At 33.6% G+C, this 21,893-nt stretch overlaps 1 protein-coding gene across 2 annotated transcripts in view; it reads right to left on the reverse strand.

The window, feature by feature from the left end:
- LOC129221965 (galactose mutarotase-like) overlaps window positions 1-21,893 on the reverse strand; it is a 64,666-nt gene that overhangs the window by 12,358 nt on the left and 30,415 nt on the right. The window lies entirely within an intron of this gene.

Below are 21,893 nucleotides of genomic sequence, written 5' to 3' on the forward strand. Positions count from 1 at the left end.
GAGATAATGATTTGAAGTGTTCTAGAACTTTAACTATGGCCAGTAACTCCTTTCTGGTGACGCAGTACTTTCGCTCCGACTTTGATAAGCATTTGCTCCAGTAAGCGATGACATGTTCGTTGCCGTCTATTTCTTGGAATAAAACAGCTGCGATGCGCTCATGGCTCGCATCAGTGTCAAGGATGAAGGATTTTTTGGGGTGAGGGTATGTGAGAATAGTCGTCGATGTTAAAGCCTCCTCCAGTCGTAGAAATGCATCTTCGCATTCTTTGGACCATTCAAACTTTTGCTTGCACTCCGTCAGCTTATGCAATGTTGGAAAAGCCCTTCACAAACTTCCTGTAGTTTGTGCAGAGCCCCAGGAAACTTCGCAGCTGATGAACGTTTTCGGGACGACTCCAACACTTGACCGCGGATACCTTTTCTGTATCGGTTGAACACCCCCAGAAGAGATGATGTGATCAAGGTAGTTCACTTCTTGGCCGAACAAATTACATTTGGACGGGCTTAACTTCAGATTGGCTTCCTTAAGCTTTTGCAGCACCTTCCTAAGATTAGCCAGATGTTCTTCGAAACTGCGCGTCCGACGATGATGATATCGTCTAAGGAGACCAGACAGGATTCATAGGAGAGTCCTCTTAAAATTGCCTCCATAAAACGTTCGAACGTAAATGGTGCATTGCAGAGGCCGACGGGCATTACTTTAAACTGCCATATCCTTGTCCAGTTGTAAACGCTGTCTTCTCTCGGTCATCAGAGTGTATCTCAACCTGCTAGTAGCCGCTCTTCAAGTCCATGGTCGAAAACCACTTGTGTCCGGAAAGAGCGTCCAAGGTGTGGTCTATCCGTGGAAGAGGGTAACTGTCTTTCTTGGTGATTTCATTCAGCCGTCGGTAATCGACACAAAATCTGATGGAGCCATTTTCTTTCGGACCAAAACGATGGGAGAGGTACAAGTACTGGACGTGGGTTCGATAACATCATTCTCCTGCATCTCTTTCAGGAGGGTCTCAACCTCTTCCTTCTTGGCGAACGGTAGTCGACTTGGATGCTGCTTAATATGGGGATGTTCTCCAGTCTAGATCCTATGCTGCGTTAAATTCGTGCGGCCAACATCCTCCGATGTAGATGAAAACTAATGCTTGAAGTCGTCCACCAATTGTTCCGCAGCAGTTCTTTGATCTTTCGATAATGGCGCACTCCCAATTAACTTCGATGTCAAGGACTCAAAAGACACAGTCTCTGGGGAATTGATGAATTGATTCTTCTAATGATGCAGTTTACTGGAGTACAAGTTGCCAACGCTTCATCTTTCCGAATATTCCTCGATCTTTCACTCACGTTGGCTACTCTCACAGGAATTACGTCTTTAGAATGGTCCAAAAGCGTAGATGCTACCAGCACTCTTTTTGGGTTATTGCTTAGGTTAGGGTATTCGATGAGATCGAATCGAAAACTATTGCTTTCTTCAATGGAGCCAGGTATTAATGATTCTCTTCTAGACGGTTAGATTTGGTTCAATGCTTTGTGGACTTGAAATATATTTTAAACTTTGATTTTCTTTTTCATGCATTTCAAACTTTATCATTTTTATTTTTTCTAACTTGTTAAATTTTCTTAACTAATTTCATTTTTCTTTGTCAAATTTACAAATATTTTTTCTAACTTGTAAAAATTTCGAAGAAATAATTTTCTTAACTAATTTTTTTTTGACTTTCATACAACAAAATATTTTTTCTTACTTGTTAAATTTTCAAAGAAATAATTAACTTAAATATTCTTTCACACATTTTGAACTTTAACGTTTTTTCCTGTCATTTAGCACTTTGATTTTTTTTTTTTTTTTTTTTCACTATTTTAGCGTTTTTCAATTATTTTCAGTCTTTAACTATTTTCTTAACTTTTTAGTCTTTAACTAATTTCAAGCATTTCAGACTTAGATTATTTTTTCGTGATTTCGATTTTTTTTTTTTAGTATATTTTAGAGTTTGATCATTTTCTCGCTTGTTTTTACTTTATCGTTTTTTTTTTTTTTTCCCGATATTTTTAAACTTAGAAATTTTTCACAAGTAGTGACAGGAATCGAACCTTCAAATTTTTCAAAACGTTATCATGTCTTCAATTTTTGCAATCATGTCAAACTTGCAATCAATTTACTCGTAGTAGTAATTAACACTTATCATTAACAAATTTTCTCAGATTTTAAAAAAATCAACTTAATTAATTTTTTCCAGTAAGCAAATTGCGCACTCAAGTTACATTCCAACACTGCATATATGTTTCAAGAGTTTCATTGAATTTATCACATTCCATTTAATTAACTCTAATAATTACTTTTTCATTAATACTTAACTTAATCATTTTATCATACATTTATTCCAGTTACAAAATTATGCTTAAAAGTTATTTATTTTTCTTAGCACAAGAGATTTTAACATGTTCCTACTAAAATGCTTTTCACTCTAGTTTGAGTTTACTAAAATAGCAACTCATTTACGATTTAGATTCATTTAATCGTCTTTGATTCTTTTTTCATTGTTAATATTTTAAATTATCACATACGTTATTATTTTTATACATTTATCCATTTAATTTTCGAAAATCTACAATCAATTTACTTTTCGTATTAATTAACACTTATCACTATCAAATATTTTCATGAATTTTAAAAAATTATCTTCTTAAATAATTTTTTACTGTAACCAAATTTCCCACTCAAGTTATATTTTATCACTACATATGCTTTTCATGAGTTTCACTTAATTTATCGCATTTCATTTAATTAACTCTAATAATTATTTTTTATCATCGATATTTAAGTTAATCATATTTTCCTTTCTTTATTTTTTTTTTCATGCAAACACTCTTGATGGAATAAAACAAAATTTTCAACTTTCATGAATTAAATCCCCTCTGAATATTTTATTTTACTTTACCATACTTTACTATTTTACTTACTGCGTTTTACTATTTATCATTCATTACAGCTTTTCCAAAATATTACTTTACAACCAACCAATTTCATTAACAGAATTTTCATTACAATTTATAAATTTCACTTTTATTTAATTATTTTTACCTACGGTAAAATAAAACACATAACACAAAAATGTTAAACATCAATGAAGTACCCAAGAAATGTTAAAATTATAAGTCGAGTATCAAAACTTCATGTCAGCAAATTTTAAAAATAGACTTACCGAAAAATAACTTCTACTGAAATTCATTTCAAAACTTGGAATCAATTTACTCTTAGCATTAATAAACACTTATCATTAAGAAATTTTCATGGATTTTAAAAATCAACTTATTTAATTTTTTTCCAGTAAGCAAATTTCGCACTCAAGTTACATTTCATCACTTTATATGCTTTTCAAGAGTTTCATTTAATTTACCACATTTTATTTAATCAACTCTATTAATTATTTTTTTGATTAGTATTTAACTTAGTCATTTTATCGCATAGTGTTTTACTTTATTATTTTTTTTTTTTTTCATACAAGCACTCTTGTTAGAATAAAACAAAATTTTCAACCTTCATGAATTAGAATCACTTTGGCTATTTCATTTTCCCAATAATATTTTACTTTAACAACTAATTTCTTTAACAAAATCGATATCATTTATTTTAGTCTTTATCCTTTTCGAACGATACATTCAAATGGACAGCTATACGTTAAATTAAGAAACTTAATCTTAATTTTGACAAATTAAGTTATAGCTAAATACTGACTAAAATTAAGTACAAAAGACTAACCTTTTTGGGGTGAAATCCCTCAAGTACCAGCTATCGCGAAGTTATTTAAAAACAGTGAATGAAATTGTAATAAGTGGATTGTTAATTATAACTCAATCTCACAAAATTACAATTACATGCATGTTTTATTTGAAATCGCTGCATACGGCTGGCTGCCCATCGTCGATTTGCAGAACGCATGCCGTGATATCGCAAATCAACTCGGCTGTTGAAAGAAACTACCGTAATCCCACAGCACTTCGGATCGTCCACACACACGCATCGAGGCGAATTGAGAAAATGACTTTATCAATATTGCTATCTACCCCTTTACCGATAACAGATAACAAACCCCACGTGCTAGTATTATTCACCACCTGGCCTACGTCTTTCAAGTGATGTCACTGTTTCTGACCAATTAAAATTAGTTCACGTTTCTCAAATATCAAGCACATAGATCGGCAATAGCCTGATGTCAGGTTTTTCCAAACAAAATTTTAGATTTTAATTCGTAGTTTCGAATTAATTTCTTTTTCATTTCAAACTTATAAAAAAAAATTTCCAGCTTGTAAGAATATTTCTTTCAAAAACAGATTTTTGATTCAAAACAGTATTTTTTCAAACTTGTAATATTTTTCTACTTAGAAAATGAAATCAAAAATTTTTGTTTTCTTTAATCATATAAAATGTTTTTAAGAAATAATTTCTCAAACTTGTAATATTTTTCCACTAATTAAAAAAAAATCAATTTTTTTTTTTTCAATCATATAAAAATAAATTTTTAATCTTACAACAGTAAATTTTTCCACAAAAATATTTTTTTCAAATCAAAATAATAATAATATTTTTGTAACATATTGTTTTTTTTCCTTTCAATCTTTTTTTTTTTTTTTCAAAAATTTTCAAACTTACGAAATAAAATTTTTTCAACTGAATCTTCAAACGAAATGCTTTAATTAAATTTAAAACTCAATATCACTTTACTCTTAGTATTAATAACCAATAGCACTTAACCATTTACTCTTTGCACTCTAAGTATTAATTAACACACACGCATTAGAAATAATAATAATAATGTTTAAGATACTTACAAATCACTTACTCAAGCTTTCAAATATCCATCTAGCATGTTATTGTTCATTCGTGTGAGGGAACTTGTAATAAAACTTTACTTATCAACCGAAATTATAAGCGAAAATATCGCATTTTTTAGCACTTAATATAATCCTACAATTAACAAATTGGTTTTAACTTTGAATTTAAGAAAAATAAAAACTATTACACACTTAGTAACATATCTATCGATGTATATTATTTCATGACAAATCACAAATAGGTGAGGATCTTTTATCGATCATGTGACCAACTAAGTTAAGAAAGAGCGTTCTTATCTCATATGAGAATTTATAAGTCTTTAATATTTCTCTTTAATGTAAGTGTATTGATACGTACGAGTTTGTGTATGTGAATATAACTGTGTATTGTTTTCAAACCATTGTCATGTTTAAGCTTTACGGTTCTAATTTTGACTTTCCACTTAGCATTATTTGAAGTCCTTCGCATGCATTAAACTATAGAAATATTACAAAAATTATATTTTCATTCAGTCTTAATTACAAAACCATACAATAAGATGAAGACAACACCGATAGTATAAAGATTACTTACAATAAAGTGCATATAAAAAATATATGTAAGAGTGATTTCAAAGTATAATCCATCAACCATATTCAACAACTCAATCAAAACACAAGTCTCTTTTAAAATGATAAACACAATTTATTCACACACACAGTAAAAGACAATTAAAAAAACTTTCATCTTTAAGTAAAACTCTTCAAAACTTTCAAGCGTATTTTTAACATCGATTGCATCAAATAAATCAGACACATGACATTTTAAACATGGACTATCAACATTCAAAGCAACGAAGTCACGAGTCAAGTTTTCCCAATTAACATTAAAAAGAGCCCGTTCGAAAAAAAGTGTCGAACTTTCGACCCCTTGTTAATGATTCACATTCATGCACTCTCATGTAAAAAATGAATCCATTTTTACAATCCACACATTCTTTTTTAGAAAGGTAGTTTATGTTGCATATGAGCTCATCAAATAGTCACTTACGTAGAGAATCAGCCAGTTTACGAACTTCTTGTGATGTATATGTGCTGATTTTATCACATCGACAATCACAGGGATATTTTTTCTCAATTTCCGAAAGGATGTACTCTTTTAGAGTATAAGTCATAAGTTTGTCTTTGACACTACGTGAGATACAAGGGGATGCGTAGCACAATTTGTCAATCTGGCTTTCCAAAAGTAGAACTCTATCAGGCATCAACTGGAACACTTCTCGTTTCAGTTTGAACAATCTTTGCACACTAACACAGATGTTACCATTCGCACTCGACTCTCCTTTTTTATAACAAAAGCGAAATCACGGTCTTCGATTAATTTTTGATTTACATTTTTACGTAGGCTTGAAATAAGTGATCTCCACACATCTGGTTCTAAGGAAATACCATCCATAGTTGGTCGAAAAATACCATCTTTCCCACACGTATATCTTCTAATATGCACGCGTGTACGTTTCCGAAAAGTATTCACCTAAAGTGAAAATACAATCACCCAAGTGTATCATATCATCAGGCTGTGGAGAAGCCTCAATGTTCATTTTCATGTTCGTTGCATCCCATCTGTTCATCTTCAGGCTTCAAAGTTTCAGAATGATTTTCACCAGCGTTAGTCATTCTTAACTCTCATAGGATTAGGAGTCACAATACTAAAACAACTTCCTGTGAACTTAAAAAATAAATCAAACTAGGTTTTAACACTAGCTGGTGAAGAAAAATCCTAAGTACATAGAATAAAATTTCACGATCTCTTTCAAAGCTCAGAATCACCCTGAAAATGATTCTCCAAACATCCACTATAAACCAATGAATATTCACTTTAACCAATGAGAAGTGTACATAAATCTCTTGCTACTGACGTCATAGAATATCACATGAACTTTTGAGCAGAATTGAGTTGTTTTACACAGTATTCAGATTTTTAGAAAATGCCAACACTTTGACTTCCAAATTCATCCTGACCTACTACGAGTAATTTTAAGATGGTAGCAGGTTTTCACATCACATCGAATGCCGATGACGGTTTTGCATCTCATGCAAATTGACATGATCAATTACACGTGATTGATCATGTCATGCGTGAGATGCGAAAACGTCATCGGCATTCGATGTGATGTGAAAACCTGCTACCATCTTAAAATTACTCGTAGTAGGTCAGGATGAATTTGGAAGTCAAAGTGTTGGCATTTTCTAAAAATCTGAATACTGTGTAAAACAACTCAATTCTGCTCAAAAGTTCATGTGATATTCTATGACGTCAGTAGCAAGAGATTTATGTACACTTCTCATTGGTTAAAGTGAATATTCATTGGTTTATAGTGGATGTTTGGAGAATCATTTTCAGGGTGATTCTGAGCTTTGAAAGAGATCGTGAAATTTTATTCTATGTACTTAGGATTTTTCTTCACCAGCTAGTGTTAAAACCTAGTTTGATTTATTTTTTAAGTTCACAGGAAGTTGTTTTAGTATTGTGACTCCTAATCCTATGAGAGTTAAGAATGACTAACGCTGGTGAAAATCATTCTGAAACTTTGAAGCCTGAAGATGAACAGATGGGATGCAACGAACATGAAAATGAACATTGAGGCTTCTCCACAGCCTGATGATATGATACACTTGGGTGATTGTATTTTCACTTTAGGTGAATACTTTTCGGAAACGTACACGCGTGCATATTAGAAGATATACGTGTGGGGAAGATGGTATTTTTCGACCAACTATGGATGGTATTTCCTTAGAACCAGATGTGTGGAGATCACTTATTTCAAGCCTACGTAAAAATGTAAATCAAAAATTAATCGAAGACCGTGATTTCGCTTTTGTTATAAAAAAGGAGAGTCGAGTGCGAATGGTAACATCTGTGTTAGTGTGCAAAGATTGTTCAAACTGAAACGAGAAGTGTTCCAGTTGATGCCTGATAGAGTTCTACTTTTGGAAAGCCAGATTGACAAATTGTGCTACGCATCCCCTTGTATCTCACGTAGTGTCAAAGACAAACTTATGACTTATACTCTAAAAGAGTACATCCTTTCGGAAATTGAGAAAAAATATCCCTGTGATTGTCGATGTGATAAAATCAGCACATATACATCACAAGAAGTTCGTAAACTGGCTGATTCTCTACGTAAGTGACTATTTGATGAGCTCATATGCAACATAAACTACCTTTCTAAAAAAGAATGTGTGGATTGTAAAAATGGATTCATTTTTTACATGAGAGTGCATGAATGTGAATCATTAACAAGGGGTCGAAAGTTCGACACTTTTTTTCGAACGGGCTCTTTTTAATGTTAATTGGGAAAACTTGACTCGTGACTTCGTTGCTTTGAATGTTGATAGTCCATGTTTAAAATGTCATGTGTCTGATTTATTTGATGCAATCGATGTTAAAAATACGCTTGAAAGTTTTGAAGAGTTTTACTTAAAGATGAAAGTTTTTTTAATTGTCTTTTACTGTGTGTGTGAATAAATTGTGTTTATCATTTTAAAAGAGACTTGTGTTTTGATTGAGTTGTTGAATATGGTTGATGGATTATACTTTGAAATCACTCTTACATATATTTTTTATATGCACTTTAAATGTAAGTAATCTTTATACTATCGGTGTTGTCTTCATCTTATTGTATGGTTTTGTAATTAAGACTGAATGAAAATATAATTTTTGTAATATTTCTATAGTTTAATGCATGCGAAGGACTTCAAATAATGCTAAGTGGAAAGTCAAAATTAGAACCGTAAAGCTTAAACATGACAATGGTTTGAAAACAATACACAGTTATATTCACATACACAAACTCGTACGTATCAATACACTTACATTAAAGAGAAATATTAAAGACTTATAAATTCTCATATGAGATAAGAACGCTCTTTCTTAACTTAGTTGGTCACATGATCGATAAAAGATCCTCACCTATTTGTGATTTGTCATGAAATAATATACATCGATAGATATGTTACTAAGTGTGTAATAGTTTTTATTTTTCTTAAATTCAAAGTTAAAACCAATTTGTTAATTGTAGGATTATATTAAGTGCTAAAAAATGCGATATTTTCGCTTATAATTTCGGTTGATAAGTAAAGTTTTATTACAAGTTCCCTCACACGAATGAACAATAACATGCTAGATGGATATTTGAAAGCTTGAGTAAGTGATTTGTAAGTATCTTAAACATTATTATTATTATTTCTAATGCGTGTGTGTTAATTAATACTTAGAGTGCAAAGAGTAAATGGTTAAGTGCTATTGGTTATTAATACTAAGAGTAAAGTGATATTGAGTTTAAAATTTAATTAAAGCATTTCGTTTGAAGATTCAGTTGAAAAAATTTTATTTCGTAAGTTTGAAAATTTTTGAAAAAAAAAAAAAAAAAAAAGATTGAAAGGAAAAAAAACAATATGTTACAAAAATATTATTATTATTTTGATTTGAAAAAAATATTTTTGTGGAAAAATTTACTGTTGTAAGATTAAAAATTTATTTTTATATGATTGAAAAAAAAAAAATTGATTTTTTTTTTTAATTAGTGGAAAAATATTACAAGTTTGAGAAATTATTTCTTAAAAACATTTTATATGATTAAAGAAAACAAAAATTTTTGATTTCATTTTCTAAGTAGAAAAATATTACAAGTTTGAAAAAATACTGTTTTGAATCAAAAATCTGTTTTTGAAAGAAATATTCTTACAAGCTGGAATTTTTTTTTTATAAGTTTGAAATGAAAAAGAAATTAATTCGAAACTACGAATTAAAATCTAAAATTTTGTTTGGAAAAACCTGACATCAGGCTATTGCCGATCTATGTGCTTGATATTTGAGAAACGTGAACTAATTTTAATTGGTCAGAAACAGTGACATCACTTGAAAGACGTAGGCCAGGTGGTGAATAATACTAGCACGTGGGGTTTGTTATCTGTTATCGGTAAAGGGGTAGATAGCAATATTGATAAAGTCATTTTCTCAATTCGCCTCGATGCGTGTGTGTGGACGATCCGAAGTGCTGTGGGATTACGGTAGTTTCTTTCAACAGCCGAGTTGATTTGCGATATCACGGCATGCGTTCTGCAAATCGACGATGGGCAGCCAGCCGTATGCAGCGATTTCAAATAAAACATGCATGTAATTGTAATTTTGTGAGATTGAGTTATAATTAACAATCCACTTATTACAATTTCATTCACTGTTTTTAAATAACTTCGCGATAGCTGGTACTTGAGGGATTTCACCCCAAAAAGGTTAGTCTTTTGTACTTAATTTTAGTCAGTATTTAGCTATAACTTAATTTGTCAAAATTTAGATTAAGTTTCTTAATTTAACGTATAGCTGTCCATTTGAATGTATCGTTCGAAAAGGATAAAGACTAAAATAAATGATATCGATTTTGTTAAAGAAATTAGTTGTTAAAGTAAAATATTATTGGGAAAATGAAATAGCCAAAGTGATTCTAATTCATGAAGGTTGAAAATTTTGTTTTATTCTAACAAGAGTGCTTGTATGAAAAAAAAAAAAAATAATAAAGTAAAACACTATGCGATAAAATGACTAAGTTAAATACTAATCAAAAAAATAATTAATAGAGTTGATTAAATAAAATGTGGTAAATTAAATGAAACTCTTGAAAAGCATATAAAGTGATGAAATGTAACTTGAGTGCGAAATTTGCTTACTGGAAAAAAATTAAATAAGTTGATTTTTAAAATCCATGAAAATTTCTTAATGATAAGTGTTTATTAATGCTAAGAGTAAATTGATTCCAAGTTTTGAAATGAATTTCAGTAGAAGTTATTTTTCGGTAAGTCTATTTTTAAAATTTGCTGACATGAAGTTTTGATACTCGACTTATAATTTTAACATTTCTTGGGTACTTCATTGATGTTTAACATTTTTGTGTTATGTGTTTTATTTTACCGTAGGTAAAAATAATTAAATAAAAGTGAAATTTATAAATTGTAATGAAAATTCTGTTAATGAAATTGGTTGGTTGTAAAGTAATATTTTGGAAAAGCTGTAATGAATGATAAATAGTAAAACGCAGTAAGTAAAATAGTAAAGTATGGTAAAGTAAAATAAAATATTCAGAGGGGATTTAATTCATGAAAGTTGAAAATTTTGTTTTATTCCATCAAGAGTGTTTGCATGAAAAAAAAAAATAAAGAAAGGAAAATATGATTAACTTAAATATCGATGATAAAAAATAATTATTAGAGTTAATTAAATGAAATGCGATAAATTAAGTGAAACTCATGAAAAGCATATGTAGTGATAAAATATAACTTGAGTGGGAAATTTGGTTACAGTAAAAAATTATTTAAGAAGATAATTTTTTAAAATTCATGAAAATATTTGATAGTGATAAGTGTTAATTAATACGAAAAGTAAATTGATTGTAGATTTTCGAAAATTAAATGGATAAATGTATAAAAATAATAACGTATGTGATAATTTAAAATATTAACAATGAAAAAAGAATCAAAGACGATTAAATGAATCTAAATCGTAAATGAGTTGCTATTTTAGTAAACTCAAACTAGAGTGAAAAGCATTTTAGTAGGAACATGTTAAAATCTCTTGTGCTAAGAAAAATAAATAACTTTTAAGCATAATTTTGTAACTGGAATAAATGTATGATAAAATGATTAAGTTAAGTATTAATGAAAAAGTAATTATTAGAGTTAATTAAATGGAATGTGATAAATTCAATGAAACTCTTGAAACATATATGCAGTGTTGGAATGTAACTTGAGTGCGCAATTTGCTTACTGGAAAAAATTAATTAAGTTGATTTTTTTAAAATCTGAGAAAATTTGTTAATGATAAGTGTTAATTACTACTACGAGTAAATTGATTGCAAGTTTGACATGATTGCAAAAATTGAAGACATGATAACGTTTTGAAAAATTTGAAGGTTCGATTCCTGTCACTACTTGTGAAAAATTTCTAAGTTTAAAAATATCGGGAAAAAAAAAAAAAAACGATAAAGTAAAAACAAGCGAGAAAATGATCAAACTCTAAAATATACTAAAAAAAAAAAATCGAAATCACGAAAAAATAATCTAAGTCTGAAATGCTTGAAATTAGTTAAAGACTAAAAAGTTAAGAAAATAGTTAAAGACTGAAAATAATTGAAAAACGCTAAAATAGTGAAAAAAAAAAAAAAAAAAAATCAAAGTGCTAAATGACAGGAAAAAACGTTAAAGTTCAAAATGTGTGAAAGAATATTTAAGTTAATTATTTCTTTGAAAATTTAACAAGTAAGAAAAAATATTTTGTTGTATGAAAGTCAAAAAAAAATTAGTTAAGAAAATTATTTCTTCGAAATTTTTACAAGTTAGAAAAAATATTTGTAAATTTGACAAAGAAAAATGAAATTAGTTAAGAAAATTTAACAAGTTAGAAAAAATAAAAATGATAAAGTTTGAAATGCATGAAAAAGAAAATCAAAGTTTAAAATATATTTCAAGTCCACAAAGCATTGAACCAAATCTAACCGTCTAGAAGAGAATCATTAATACCTGGCTCCATTGAAGAAAGCAATAGTTTTCGATTCGATCTCATCGAATACCCTAACCTAAGCAATAACCCAAAAAGAGTGCTGGTAGCATCTACGCTTTTGGACCATTCTAAAGACGTAATTCCTGTGAGAGTAGCCAACGTGAGTGAAAGATCGAGGAATATTCGGAAAGATGAAGCGTTGGCAACTTGTACTCCAGTAAACTGCATCATTAGAAGAATCAATTCATCAATTCCCCAGAGACTGTGTCTTTTGAGTCCTTGACATCGAAGTTAATTGGGAGTGCGCCATTATCGAAAGATCAAAGAACTGCTGCGGAACAATTGGTGGACGACTTCAAGCATTAGTTTTCATCTACATCGGAGGATGTTGGCCGCACGAATTTAACGCAGCATAGGATCTAGACTGGAGAACATCCCCATATTAAGCAGCATCCAAGTCGACTACCGTTCGCCAAGAAGGAAGAGGTTGAGACCCTCCTGAAAGAGATGCAGGAGAATGATGTTATCGAACCCACGTCCAGTACTTGTACCTCTCCCATCGTTTTGGTCCGAAAGAAAATGGCTCCATCAGATTTTGTGTCGATTACCGACGGCTGAATGAAATCACCAAGAAAGACAGTTACCCTCTTCCACGGATAGACCACACCTTGGACGCTCTTTCCGGACACAAGTGGTTTTCGACCATGGACTTGAAGAGCGGCTACTAGCAGGTTGAGATACACTCTGATGACCGAGAGAAGACAGCGTTTACAACTGGACAAGGATATGGCAGTTTAAAGTAATGCCCGTCGGCCTCTGCAATGCACCATTTACGTTCGAACGTTTTATGGAGGCAATTTTAAGAGGACTCTCCTATGAATCCTGTCTGGTCTCCTTAGACGATATCATCATCGTCGGACGCGCAGTTTCGAAGAACATCTGGCTAATCTTAGGAAGGTGCTGCAAAAGCTTAAGGAAGCCAATCTGAAGTTAAGCCCGTCCAAATGTAATTTGTTCGGCCAAGAAGTGAACTACCTTGATCACATCATCTCTTCTGGGGGTGTTCAACCGATACAGAAAAGGTATCCGCGGTCAAGTGTTGGAGTCGTCCCGAAAACGTTCATCAGCTGCGAAGTTTCCTGGGGCTCTGCACAAACTACAGGAAGTTTGTGAAGGGCTTTTCCAACATTGCATAAGCTGACGGAGTGCAAGCAAAAGTTTGAATGGTCCAAAGAATGCGAAGATGCATTTCTACGACTGGAGGAGGCTTTAACATCGACGACTATTCTCACATACCCTCACCCCAAAAAATCCTTCATCCTTGACACTGATGCGAGCCATGAGCGCATCGCAGCTGTTTTATTCCAAGAAATAGACGGCAACGAACATGTCATCGCTTACTGGAGCAAATGCTTATCAAAGTCGGAGCGAAAGTACTGCGTCACCAGAAAGGAGTTACTGGCCATAGTTAAAGTTCTAGAACACTTCAAATCATTATCTCTACGGCCGAAAATTTCTGCTTCGGACAGATCTTGCCTCGTAAACTTGGCTTTTGAACTTCAAAAATCTGGAAGGCCAGAGAGTCAGGTGGATACAGCAGCTTCAGGAATATGACATGGAGATCAAGCACTGAAAAGGGTTGTCTCAAGGTAATGCAGATGCTTTATAAAGGAGACCCTGTCCTGAGAACTGCAAAATTGTTCCCGAATCGAGAAACAGTATGGAACGAGTAGCCCTACTGCTTATCAGGTGACAGTGATTTCAACATCATCAGAACCTGATCCATAGAGTGACGATCAAGTTCGACAAGATCAACTTGAAGACCCAGATATAAAACCAATTTTGGAGTTCATGAAAAGTGATAGCCGGCGACCTAGCTGGCAGGACGTTTCCATTTTCAGTCCTGCAACTAAAGGTAATGGGCTTTATGGAACGCACTCCATTTACGGAATGGCGAACTGTACCGAAAATGGGAATCTGACGATGGCAAAATATCTAGGTGGCAGTTACTACTTCCCCGATCACGGATTTCAGATGTTCTGAAGGAAATACATAGTAGTGCGACTGGAGGACATTTTGGTGTCTTGAAAACCTTCAGTAAAGTTCGAGAGCGCTTCTTCTGGAGCAAGGTGAGGGATGACGTGGAGAAGTGGTACCATTCTTGTGACACCTGTGCTGCCCGTAAAAGAGCGAAGAAAAGAAGCCGAGGGAAGCTACATCTGTACAACGTTGGAGCTCCTTTCGAACGAATCGGGATCGACATCCTGGGTCCTCTACCAATAACTGCTGACTTGAACAAATACATCCTTGTTTCCATTGGATATTTCTCCAAATGGCCCGAAGCATATCCTATTCCAGATAAAGAACCTACCACCGTAGCAGAGACTAGTCCAGCATTGGATCTCGAGATATGGAACAGCTTTGCAGATTCATTCCGTTCAAGTGAGGAATTTCATATCTGCTGTGTTTAAGGGCCTATGTCAAATTCTCTGAATTGAAAAAACTAGGACACCACCACTACACCCACAATTGGACGGCATGGTGGAGAGATTTAACCGCACAATCCTGTATAATCTCTCTCTTATGGTCTCCAGAAATCAACAGAATTGGGACAAGAAGCTACCTTTGTTCCTGCTGGCCTACCGCAGTGCTGTCCACGAGACTACAGGATATGCCCCATCTCAGATGCTCTTCGAACGAGAGCTTCGGCTACCTTGTGATCTCGTCTTCGGTCGTCGTCCGGATGCGCCTTCATCGTCGGATGAGTACATCCAGAGTCTGAAGACCCAGTACGACACAAGGTTCACCGAACATGAATTTCAAGAAGGTGACAAGGTTTGTTAATGGAATCCCATCCGACGGAAAGATCTTTCTCCCAAATTGCAGACTCATTGGGATGGACCCAATAAAGTCCATAACCGGCGACTGAAAATGACGTTGTAGTGAGGATACAAAATCCCCTAATGCCAAACCTAGAGTTGTACATTATGATCGACTAGCCCCATACTATGGCCACAGTTCATGAGTAATTACGTAAACAACCATAGTTGATAACATAAAAGTTGTAGATAGTTATTTTGCTTTTAATGTTTAGTTATATTTCTCGTTATTATTTTGTTTTCTGTGTCTGATTAGTTATTATTTAATGTGTGTATTTGTAAACTCGTGATATAAGTTTGGCTTCCTTTCTGGGGAGCAGGCTTGGAGTCAATTGCGAGGGAATGTAATCGATTACAATTATGATCACGGCCACAAAAAAAAAAAGGGATTACAATTACGATTACGATTATAATCCTCTCGCAAAACGTAATTACGATTACAGCAACTATCCGATTATGTAGAAAATGTAATCGATTACGATTATAATATTGCGATTGCGATTTTAATTACGATTACAGACTTTACGGTTGTTGACTCATTTGCATCAACAACCTGATAATTATGATTTTTGATTTAATATTAAACAGATAATTGCTACTACTGTGTATTATAAATTTAAAGATTTATTTATTTTGTATTATTGCGATGTTGCAGGAAAAGATCAGCATATAAAAGACAAAGAGACGAGATAAAAAACATCTAGAAAATTCAAATTGTGCACATTACACAATGCTACACTGACTGTATAGGTATAGGCACATTGTTATTCAAATGTATACACAGTGCATACTGTTTTTGACTCAGCTGTTCATTATTATTTTGCTATTACAGTAGTTCTGCCTTAGCCCTAGCTTAAGGACAGTAACGTACTGCTAAACTGCTCCACATTTTAGAGCTTATAATTTCTGAAAATTGTGTGGTATATTTCAGCATTGTATTCTCAACTATTTAGTATATTATCAGTTAATTTAATGCGCAGCTATTTGGTTCTTTATGCAGAAAAACTGCAATGTTATAAAATACGCAAAAAGTAAATAAACGATAAGGAACTGAACAATTGAAAATTTAAAAAAAAAAGGAATTAAATGCATTTAAGAGTAATTAATACTTCAAAGATGTCTATTTTTTTTCTCAGTCTTTGAGAAGTGAAAAAATTTCCAGCAATGCTAAACAATCGTTGAACTGGAGCAGATGACGCAGAAATTAAAAAAATACTAGCGTAGTATTGTTTTTAGCAAAAGGATACATATGAGTGTTAGACCCCTACAACTCTACAGGATCGATTTTATGATCATTTGATAAGCTATTTGCATATGCTTTGATTTCATTTTTGAATCAATCACTTATTAATGAAATTGCACTTTTAAAAGTGCAAAAAGGATACAACTTAACGCTCATAAAAAAAAAAGATTGGGCATAACATGTTTTGCTATGGTTTCCACTTTTTAGTCAGACAGCTTTTTTTTTTTTTTTTTTTTTGCATAAATGAGTATTTTATAATAATATTTATATATCACAGTTTTAATGAAGCAGTGAAGTGCAATTTTTCTCACTTTAAAAATGTGACGTAAAAAGATAATTCAATTTCAAAATTTGTGTTAATTCCTTGATACAATAAAACTTAAAGAAATTTTATAAAATCTATCAATGCAAACGTATTACTTTCATACATACTCATTAATTACAGATAATATTAGTTGTAAACATATAGACATACACTTAAGATGAAACTATGCCAGAAATTATTTTGAAAACATACAAAAAAAAAAAAATCTTATTCACCAGGTTTAGATTAGATGTGTGTCGTGTAGTAAAAATTAATGCAATACTTGTAAAGGCAAGAGTGTTTAAAGAATCACTGAAAAACAAATGCGAATTCGGTTTTCTTTTGACAAAATCTTTTTTCCGTCATTCACTACTTTCTCATGAAAGTATTAAAAAAAAAAAAAAAGCTTTTTGTTGCGCGAAACTTAACTATTGATATCATTGTACTTTTTCTGACAAAATACGATTTTGAGGCGGCATTGTGCTTCGGTTGATTGCCTTACGTTGACAGATGAAAGGGAAACTGATGAATGACCAATTGTAAGGATTTGGGAACACGTTCCCAAGAAGCCCTGAAACATTATCCTGTCAAAAGCGCCCTCAGGGTGCTAATTGTACTAAACACTTAAGATAGGGCTCGATTTATGACTCTCGTTTGTGAACAGGGACGAGTGGGGACGAGCACTGAATAGTCGATTAAAGAAAGCAGTCGTTTTCTGTGTTACTATTGAACTATGTCATCTTTCCATAAAGTCAAGATTACACAATTACAAGGGGAAATTATGGATTATTTTACTTAGATTACATTTACAATTACGCATGAAAATCTTGATTATGATTTCGATTACGATTACGGGAGTATCCCATCGTCAGATTACGATTATAAATATAATTACACAAAAACGTAATCGATTACTCAGATTACGATTACGTAATCGGCGATTACTCCAAGCCTGCTGGGGAGTGTACTGCCCGGGACGTGCAGTCCTTAAAAAGGGGGCAATCTTACAAATTCTGTAAACAATAATTATTTTTGTGATTAATTTGTTGTAATCTGGCGTTTATTCCATTATCTTTCATCTAAAATTATCTTAGTAACGTAACCTGTAAATAGTTTCTTGTTAAAAATATACAACCCCCCAACATTCGTATGATGTATATGGTCCCCGGATAACATTAGTGAATGGAATAAAAAGAAAATACGAGAAGCATTTTGAATTTTGTCGAAACTTCTCTAGGATTTAAATAGCCTCCGCGCGTGATAAAAAGTCAGACTTGTCTGAGCCGTTGCGGTGAGAGCATATGTATTTGGCTCTGTGTGTATTTGCCTTTCGCTGTGTTTTTGCGTATTTTGAAGTAAATACGTGTGTGACCGTTGAGTTTACGGTGTTTAATTGTTATTTGCTTAATTGCTAATGGTTGATTTAGCAGTTGTAACTACATTTCCTGTACATAGCTGTAAATAAATCTTCCGTGTTTCCTCAAGAATTGTGTCGTCATTTAAAGAAAGTTTGAAGTTGCTACGAACGCGTAACAATACTATTTAAACTTCACTTAATATAATAGTGAAAAATTCGGCGAAAATCTACTTTAAAATTTAAGTATTTTACGAATATAATTCAGATTCTTTTCAAATGTAGAAAAAATCAGAGGCGAATGAAGACGTTGCAGTCTCTAAGTCTGATACAAGGGGGGAACTCCGAATATGTTTCCATCGGTTTTGTGTTCTTCAGTTTTTTTCGACTTATCAAAAAAGACAACAATGTTTTGTCACCCGAACGCTTCATTGTTTTTGTTACAGGTTGTCTGTTTTCTAAAAAACCCGGCCTTTTTCAGCACAGTTTCCGTCTAAAACGAAGGGATGGTAACCCTCGTATAACTAGGTTTTCAGCTAACACGATACTAAAATTTTACATTTTTTTCCCGACACTAAGTTTAAAACACTGATTTTAACTAACTATTAATAGATCATTTAAAAATAAACTCAGTACGGACAAAAACGGAACTATCTAAAAATCACAACAGAAAGGAATCGGACGGCAGACACTTTGTTTTTATTTCACTGGCGCATAAAGGCAGCGCCGTGAAGAAGAGACTGTGTCAAGCCAAGCTATTTCACTGTCTACTTTAAATAGAAAAGTGACATGTAATACCCTAAAAAACAAGAGTTCAAAAATTATTTATTAGTCTTTCTTGTGGTTTCGCAGGTTTTCGTCTCTTTCTTTTTCAAGCAGTCATTTTCATTACTCAAATGCAATGAACCTTATAACAAATTGCAAAGTATTGTCGCATATTGCGGGGGGGGGGGGGCAAGACCAGGGTCGCCAGATTTAAGAACAGTAAATACGGGACAGGCTTTTAGGAGTGAAAAGGGGGGGGGAGTATTTTTGAAACTTCTGTTTATGATAAATCTGAAAAATTCAATCGCAAAAAAGCATGAAACCTCACAAAATGTCGCCTATCTGTGTATAAAAATTGTTTTCATTGTGATTGACGACGCATGCGCAGAGATTTTTTTTTTTTTAATTTTATTTATTCAGAAGCTAAACAGCTTTACATGCACAGAGAACTGCGTGCCAAGCGCCTTGCCTCCGGACACACGCAAGAAAGATTTACAACACAAGAGAAGGAAATAACACCCAAGGCACCGACAGGAATCGAACCCATGACCTCCGACTTAGAAGACGACCACAGAGCCGTGGAGGCCCCAGCTATATTTCCAACATTGGTCAATGAGCAAAGAAAAAGCAACTTTTCGGCATCCCATGGTCTGCCGCCAAAACAAAAAACATTCTATTCTATTCAAGAGTCACAACTGACTTCAACTGTGTTTATGTCGAGGACTGCATACTAAGTGCCATGCCTCCATTATTTTATATACCGATAGATGGCAGCACCATCACCGGATCGAACAGTTAATGAGAATTTAGAACTAGTCCAAGAGCTAATAGCTACCTGTTACTAGCACCCCCAGAGGTATCGTTTCACTTGGAGGACATTGAGACCACGAGCATATTTAACGTCGCCCAGTCCCCTTTAATGACGACGGTGGGTCTTCGACCAGCGAGGATCGAACCCGAGTCCCTCCGGCCCCGAGTCCAATGCCTTACCGATCAGGCTACCACGGCCCTACACAAAAAAACATGCAAACCTTTTGGCATTTGCTGCCACATAATTTTCTTATTGCTCATTATTTCACAATTCTTGTTTTACTTTATTTTTTTCCCCTTAAAATGATATCTCGTTCTGTGTAATATTGTTATCAGCCGTCCCGTATGGAAGTTCTCTGGGACGCGGGACACTTTTTCAAAATACGGGACTGTCCCTTCAAATCCCGGACGCCTGGCAACCCTGGTCAAGACTCCTATGACCGCCCCCCTCCTTGTATCCGATACTACACACAATACCATATAATGTAGTCGAAAAAATGCCTTACTATTTTCATTAAAAAAACTAGTCCTGAATAGAGAGGCTACGACTAATAATTAACGGTAAAAAATCTTAGGGGTGGATCCAGTGGCGTAGCTAGGGAGGGGCGGAGGGGGCGGTCCGCCCCGGGCGGCACTTTTCGAGGGGCGGCAATTTCACACTTTTGATACGAAAAAATTTAACGCGTTTTCCCAACAAGTAAATACAAAACATGTGTTGTTCTTGTGGACATCTCAACATTATATATTTTTTTCTCTCTTCCTTCGTCTGGAGTTACAGACTGAGGGCGGCGTCACATTTTTTGGGAAGAGCAACCGAACCTTCCTATCCTTTAACATCACTAAACAGCCCAGAAGTGCAGTTTTAGGCCTTGAGCATCGAAACATTTCCAAGGGATAACGCCCACCCTATCCCTTCACATCTCATCTTTTACCCCAATATTGATTTTTTTTAATTTCAATACCAACAAATTCCTAAAGGCCGTCAACCCCTCACTCTTCTTGTAACGTGATTAAAGATAGTTTAATATGTGTGTTAAGTACATCAACTTAGAACTTTAAAATCCCTATCGCATCCAATGTCTCCAAAACTAACTTAAAATTGGGTTTTTGAAACTTAAATTTCAGAAAAACTCTAAAGTAGGGACCCCAAATGTACACGAAATCACCTAACGTCATCACAGTTTTCTCTAAATTTCGTTTTTAGAAATTTCTGAGGGAAGATCACAAAGCCTTCTTTTCTCAGTTATGAAGAGTTTAAAAATGAGCAACAGTTTCGAAAACGATTTCGGGTGTGAAAGTGAAACCACCCTCCGTATTTTCTCTCTTGACGTTGTCCGTCAAACAACGGCTAAAGTCGCGTTTTTAGGACGTCATATTCAAAAGGTTTCATAAGGAGACGGGAAAACCATTTTACTTTATAACATTTTTGGAAACAGTTGGAAACTTATGCCGTCAAAGATAGCCTACATTGCGTTTTTGAAACTTTGGCATCGGAAAATTTCTAGAGAGCTCCCGAACATTTCCTATTCTTTTTAACGTCACCAAAGATAGACTAAAATTGATTTCAAGTCTGAAAATATTTCGGGGCGAAAATCCAGTCTTTGTTGGAGTTAGGGGAGGCCCATACATCAGGGCCCGATCAAGACAAACTGGTGCCCAGGTCCTGAGAAGAAGATGGTGCCCCCTCGTGAGAAAATCAGCACAATTTTAAAGTCAATGTTTTATACTATAAATCTAATATACTAGAAACCTACACATTATGACAGAAACCTAGGATTTGAATATCAAACACTTGATAGTCACCATACTAATCATAGTTAAAATTGCTTTACCTTAAGGTGAAAATTAGTTAAAAAACAATTTAACACTGCAAAAATAGCAAAAAAAAAAAAATCTAATTCTGACATCAAGCTTTAAAAAGGCTCCTTTCTGGGGTAAACAGAGGCAAATGTGTCGATCAAATCATCGAAATCTAATTTTGATGTCACAGAATTTTCAATGGTCAATAAGGGAAAACACTTAAATTATCCTGAGAAACGCAGCTTCTCAAATGATTTTTGATTCTTTTAAAAGCTGAAAAGGAACGTTCACTGGAACAGAAAAAAAGGAAGTTAATTTAGTCTATTTTAGTGCCCCTAAATTTGTGGTGCCCAGGTCCGCGGACCCACCGGACCGTG

This window comes from Uloborus diversus, chromosome 5, assembly GCF_026930045.1.
Source record: "Uloborus diversus isolate 005 chromosome 5, Udiv.v.3.1, whole genome shotgun sequence".
Classification (NCBI taxonomy): domain Eukaryota; kingdom Metazoa; phylum Arthropoda; class Arachnida; order Araneae; family Uloboridae; genus Uloborus; species Uloborus diversus.